Here is a 7,233-nt window from a genome sequence, read left to right as displayed (position 1 = left end):
GCATGTGTCATGTCTTGTGACTGATTCTGTGAAACAGAGTTTACATGCCACTCCCCCCAAAAAGTATTTTATTCGGTTTGGCACTCCTGGTCATTATTCTACTTTCCTTCCACTATAGCCCAAGAAAGCCCTTCCAGATTGCAATAATGCAGTAAAACTGTGGAAGCATTGCAGAATAACTAAAGCAGAGCAATGTGTGGATGGTCCAGTATAAATCCACAACTCGTGCACTTGAATGGCAGCAATGATATGTTGCACAAAACACCAGCAAAAAACTCTGAACCCAACACCTGTCTTGGGGGGGGGGGGCTTCAAATTGATTTTCCTCTAATACAGCGAGAGATGAGGGCAGCCGTAGCTTCTCCTGTTCATCAGCCCTGCTACTTGCTAGTTGAGCAGCATACCTGTAGAACAGGTGAAATCACTGAACAGGTTGAGAAGGGGGGTGGGTTACTGCATAGATGCCTGGGGAGGAAACTGACCAAAAGAGGGTGGGAGGGATATATTTCTGACAGAGTTTAACAAACAAACTTGCTGCTTTCTGTGGAGAGCACATACACCGGTGGAACATAGATCCACATTCCTTAACCTAGATTACCTCCAAGATTCAGCTGTGAAGTTTTGCTTTTAATAATATAGGGTTATTTTTGCACAAAGCAGGGGGTGGGGGTTGGAACTTCCATAGAGCTACGTGAGAGCTGAAGCAATTACCTGTCCTCTCAAACCAGTGAAGTGGAAACATTTCAACGACTACAGAAAAAACACACGAGTGGATGTTTAAAAGACATTTTAGCACGTGTCCTTCATGGGTACAGAGATTTATTCACTAAGTGCATGCATAGCTTTGGACTATTATGAATACTTGTTTGTTTTGTGTACCTCAATATAGATTCAAGGATGCTACAAATTTACAGGTGAAACTTCTTGTCATGATGGATTTTTAATGGAACATTCAGGAGCAAAGGTTGATTGTAGTTTGGGTAAGAATGTAGAGATGAGAGTGCATTTCAGCTTTACAAACAGCTATCACAAATTGTACATCCTGCAGTCTTTTGTCCTACTGATTATATTTCCCCCCGTAAATATTCACCTATATGCATCCTGTGGCGTGTTTCTGCCAGTGCTTTTCTTCTTCTTCTAGAAAAAGGGGTATTGGAACTCAACATGAACACCTCCTTTGTTCTCTTAGAATCGCAATGGCGCCCACCTGAGGGGAGCCGGAACTGGGTTCCTGTGAGTTAGGGCTGAAAAAAGCCTTGGTTTCTACCCTGCCTAGCCTGTCCCTTCAAGATCCCCTAGTTTCCAAAATCCTTCATCATATTTAAGCGGAGAGATCAAGTCTCCCCTTCAATACACAACCTGAGGGAAGTGTATCTGAAGACGTGTGCATACACATGAAAGCTTATACCAGAACAAACTTAGTTGGCCTATAAGGCTCTACTGGACAATTTTTTTATTATTATTTCAACCCTTACCTTCCAAGTCCCGGACTGCAGAATCCGGGACCAGCAGCCGTGTGACACCGGACGTTGCGCTGACGTAACTTCCGGTGTTGCTTTGCCCTTCTATGGGCACCAAAAATGGCCGTCGCCGGCTTCGAAAGTCGCTTCTACGCATGTCAGGAAGTGCGTCGACGCTACTTCCGGTGTCGCTCTGCCCATCTATGGGCACCAAAAATGGCCACCGCCGACACCGGAAGTAGCGTCTATGCACTTCCGGACATGCGTAGATGTGACTTTTGAAGCCGGCAGTGGCCATTTTTTGTGCCCATAGAAGGGCAAATCAGAAAGAAAAAAATGGCCGCCAGCAGGAGGAAATAATGGAGAAAAATGGGAGACGAAGTGATACGAGGGACCACTGGGAAAAGGTAAGTAAAAGCGGGGGTTTCCCGGGGAAAACGGGGTACTTGGCAGCTATGTTTCAACCTGAGGGAAGATCGTTGTCTAGCAGGGAAGCAGAACAATTTCTGTAGTATTTTATTACTTTGACAGGCCTCATCTTCCTGCTATTAACACCTAGATCACCTCTAAGCCCCAGGCTAAGTGTAACTCCTGTGATTGGCTGCTCAGAGCCAACCTGTAAAAAGCAACCAACTTTTTCTATCACCGTGTTCGGGGTTGTTTTGGTTTCTCGTCCCACTTTTGTTAGCACAAGAGCATCCCTCCAGTCTACAATTATGCAGTGACACTGGGGAGCCATTGCAGAACAGCTAATAAAGCAGAATGGTTTGTGTGTGAACGGTTAGTGTAATAAACCCGCTGCTACATGCACAATTATTTTGTCAGAGACGTGTTGCAGAATACAAACCACTGGTCTGGAGGGGCCCTTAGATTGTCATGTAACATGCACATGGAAGGAGCTCCCCAATTGTACTGTAGACGTTCCTGATCAATTATGCTCTTTCTTTCTCACCCGTGTGACTTGCCCTGGCATTTCTTCCACATTGCGTTGCCAGCTTAGATTGCTTTATGTTCGCTGCTTCTCCATGATTGTTTTGTCCTAAGGAATAAGGGATTTCATAAGGCCCCAGTTCAATGGAGGACTTTTAATTAAAGGTCATTTCTCAGCAGGCCTTTCTAAGCGGGTAAGTTTCATTCTTGCCTCTCCAATAACTCAGTTGCATGAGACAGGATTCAATTTGAGCCATTTATTGCCTTTTGTATGTTCCCCATTTCTCTCTCTCGCTCTCTCTCTCTCACACACATGCACACTTTCATACATGCAAAACTCAACTATTGCTACCCAGCTGTTTCCACATTCTTTGCTGATAGGATATGATGTGATTGACACAGGCTGCCACTGTTCTCTTACACATTTTGAATATGGAGATCTGGGAATTAGTTTGCAAAGAATCCGAAACCATACTACACCATTATTTCACTGCATCTGGGCAGTTGCTACGGCTCATAGAGAAGGACCACAGCTCAATAGTAGAGCATCTATTGCAGATATTAATATTGTACAGCTTGAAGCAGTTGGATACATAAAAGCTGACTCCTCTTGGAATAAAACATTGTCCAGACCCGTGAATATTATTCCAAGCTTTACTAACCAGAACTTATTCAAAACAGGTACAAAACAATCAAGGATACACCCAGAAAGTTATATAAAGCATATGATTGTCCAAGCATAGGTTCTTCTTTTGAAATATCTAACGTAAGTATGACCAGAGCAAAAAGCAAAGCTCTATCTCTCCTATAGCTTGCATTCCAGCTTAAGGCTATGTGCTCCTGATGAGGTATAATAATCACATTCTTTGTTCTCTGTGACTTCCAGAGATAGACTAACAGGCAACTACATTCAAGATGAAGATTTGTAACTGAATAACCTTCACATGATCTAAAGATAAACACCATGTGAGAGCTAGCGGGGAACATCAACAGCTAATCACCACACTGTTAATTAATAACATGGAGATAGCTCGGTGAGACTTTTATTCTCAGGGTTGTGGGTTCGAGCCCCATGTTGAGCTAAAGATTCATGCATATCATGGGGGTTGTACAGTGGTACCTCGGGTTAAGAAGTTAATTCGTTCTGGAGGAGGTCTGTTCTTAACCCGAAACTGTTCTTAACCTGAGGTACCACTTTAGCTAATGGGGCCTCCCGCTGCCACCGTGCCGCTGCTGCGAGATTTCTGTTCTCATCCTGAAGCAAAGTTCTTAACCTGAGGTACTATTTCTGGGTTAGCGGACTCTGCAACCTGAAGTGTCTGTAACCTGAAGTGTCTGTAACCCGAGGTACCACTGTAACTAGATGATCTTTGCGGTCTCTTCCAACTCTACAATTCTGTGATTCTATAATCAACCTGCTAAGAGCTCACAGAGCTTCAGTATGCGTCATTGGAATTTTCCAGTATCACTTCAGCAATATACATACAGGCATTCTCCATTTCAGTGTGCAATGGAACAATTATACATAACAGCATCTGCTTTGCATGCAGACAGCCCTAGGTTCAATCCCTAGCATCTCCAGGTAGGGCGGGGAGAGACTCATGCCTAAAACAGTGGAGAGACACTGGGCTCGTCCACACTTTTGTTTGGCTTGTATTTTGATTGCATTGCGTACTGATTAATTCCCCCAGGTCGGAGAGCTTTTCTCTTGCAACATGGCTACCCCTTGCATAAATGCAGACTTACCTGCAGAACTGTTAAGCAGAACGGTTAAGCATAAACTCTCTTCAGGTTTTCCGTGCATCTGATAAGATCCGAACAGCAGTTAAAATGGGGTTTTTGCAAGGCACAGAACGACGAGAAAAGCTCTCCAACCCAGAGGAATACTATCCAAAAAATGTGTCAAGTGAAAGTATAGAGGAGTCCACTGTCGGTCAGTGTCAACATTATCAAACTAGAATCAATGGTCTGACTCAGTAAAAAGCAGCTTTCTATGTTTCATGTATTCATGCGAAACAAGTTTGCGTCTTGGAGTTGGCTCACTTGGTAGAGCACGAGACTCTTAATCTCATGGTCGTGGGTTCGAGACTCACACTTGTGGTCCCTTGCAACTCTACAATTCTATGATTTTACATTAGTTAGAACTCGGAACATGACATCATTTAAGCCATCCACCCGCACCCTCCCTCAACAGTACTTTCCCCCAGTATCTTTTGAAGATCTTTCCATTCCACATTGATTTTTTTTGCACTCCGTGCAATAAATGACTCAGTCAGCTTTCCTCTGAGATGTTGACATGTGCTTGAATGCTCACCAAACACATTCCTCACTCACCGTTCTCTCTCGCCCTTCTGTTAACATGGGTAACATCATGATGTCATTGTGCATGTGTGGCGAATTGAAAAAGTTTCACACCCTGCTGACATTACTTCTTCCACTATCATCTACAGAGACAGCACCATCTGTTAACTACTGGCAGGTAACCTCACCTCCAGCTGTGTCAATTCACATCCCTGGGCACCTGCAAAATGAAGAAGGCAGCAGGGAGCTAAGTGACAAGGCATCGGAGGGGCTGTGTCCGGGAGAGGAGAGGGCTGAAGGAGTCAGGAGCCGAATTGTCAGGAATTAAATAGACAAATCATGCTCAAAAGCTTTGAGTCTTGTCACACCTTGCTCTGCCAACGCAGCACCTTTCAGTTGAGGCCAGGCAAGCCCTCTCCCTAATGAACTTCTAGTGTCTACTGAGGAACTTTACCAAAAGAACAAAAACAAAACAAAACCCCACAGGCATTTTGATTGACATTTTTGTATTGTATCTTTTAAACCGCTTTGAGTCTAGCTAAGCATACATAAAGGTAAAGGGACCCCTGACCATTAGGTCCAGTCGTGACCGACTCTGGGGTTGCGGCACTCATCTCGTGTTATTGGCCAAGGGAGCCGGCGTACAGCTTCCAGGTCATGTGGCCAGCATGACAAAGCCGCTTCTGGAGAACCAGAGCAGCACACGGATAAATTGCTTAAATAAATAAATATAAATTACACTGTTCTGACATGTCGAATGCAGGTATACAAAGCTCTCTGTCCCCCACAAAATTGCAAAATTCGCCTTTCATGGTGTGCTTTGCAGCTTTTATTTTTCTACCTTATCAACTCTGTTTATTCAGAAAATGCAACCCCTGCACTGCTCTTGCATTTTGTAGCTTTGATTACGTTTCCTATTTTTGTTTGTCTGTACATGTGATTTCACATTTTAAAACAATAACAACACACAGAAACACTCCAAGTGTCCCTATTTTCCAGGGACATCCCTGATTTAGAGATGCCATCCCAGTTTCTGATTTGATCCCAGAATGTCCCCCTTTTCCTTAGGACAGTGGTAGGCAGTCCGTGGGCTGGATTCAGCCCAATCGCCTTATAAATCTGGCCCACGGTCTGGGAATCGGTGTGTTTTTACATGAGTAAAATGTGTCCTTTTATTTAAAATGCATCTCTGGATTATTTGTGGTGCCTGCCTGGTGTTTTTATATGAGTAGAATGTGTGCTTTTATTTAAAATGCATCTCTGGGTTATTTGTGGGGCATAGGAATTCGTTCATTATTTTTTTCCAAAATATAGTCCGGCCCACCACATGGTCTGAGGGACAGTGGACTGGCCCATGGCTGAAAAAGGTTGCTGACCCCTACCTTAGGATGTCCCTATTTTCATTGGAGAAATGTTGGAGGGTATTGAGTTATCCGACTGAGGGTATTGAGTTATCCGACCAAAGGCAATCCTGTATAGGGAAGGGTTGTGTTTTTTTAAACGTTTTATTATCTTTTTATATATGTTGGAAGCTGCCCACAGTGGCTGGGGCAACCCAGTAAGATGTGTGGGGTATAAATAGTAAAAATTATCATTATGGAAGGGGGCATCCCTATTTTCACTAGAGAAATGTTGGAGGGAATGCACACATGCAAAAAGAAAAATGCAATATTACCACTTCAATACATCTTTACATTGCCAAATTTTGCAAACACAGATTCTTTAAGCCTTTCGATGGAAAGGAGAAAAACCTCATTGGTACTCAAAGGACTTCCATTTCAGAAATAACATGGCTGCCACTTCTCCCAAAGAATCCTGGGAATTGTAGCTTACTAGCACTCTCAACAAACGAGTTTCTTCTGGGGAAAGTTCTTTAAATGTGCCTTAAATGCATAGTGTGTGTGCAGCTTCTTACCCCGCTTCTCCCTGCCCCTGCCTCCCCAAGAGAAGAAAAACCACCAGAACCATAAAGACTGAAGTTGCTTAAGGAGGTAGAGCAGAATAGCAAAAGTGCACTCTTGATAGATTCAGAAAGCCCCCCCGCCCTTTTTTTTGTCTCTCTTGTACTAATGCTGTCATTGTATGTGGAAAGCTTTTTGCTTCTTTCAAACAGCCAAGGCCATTTGAACAAAGAAAGGTGTTAACTGCCGGTTCTTGAAAATGTCCTGCCCTTCCACATTATTATAACTGTTAAGGACAGAACTGCCGTTTTCTCTCAAAAAGCGCCAAGGTTAATTTGTTGCATAAGCTAAAAAACCTAACATTTAAACTAAGAGGAACTTTTCACAGAACGAGGTAGACAAACAACACCACATGAGTGTAAGGGCAGGTATTTCATTAGGGTGAGGTACAAAGGGATGAGCTTTGCTGACAATCGCCGGGATGAACCCCAAAGTCTATAGCTGAGGCTGGAGGAAAACAAAACCCGGAACTAGTAATCTCCTAAACCTACTTTTTTCCATCTTATCTGCTGTACATCCTCTGCCATGGGAGTCTACAGGAATTTTTCCAGGGGTAAGTAAAGGGGCTTCAAATAAACATA

The sequence above is a fragment of the Zootoca vivipara genome, chromosome 11 (genome assembly GCF_965207765.1).
Source record: "Zootoca vivipara chromosome 11, rZooViv2.hap1.1, whole genome shotgun sequence".
In the NCBI taxonomy this organism is placed as follows: domain Eukaryota; kingdom Metazoa; phylum Chordata; class Lepidosauria; order Squamata; family Lacertidae; genus Zootoca; species Zootoca vivipara.
This window is presented reverse-complemented; position numbering follows the sequence as displayed.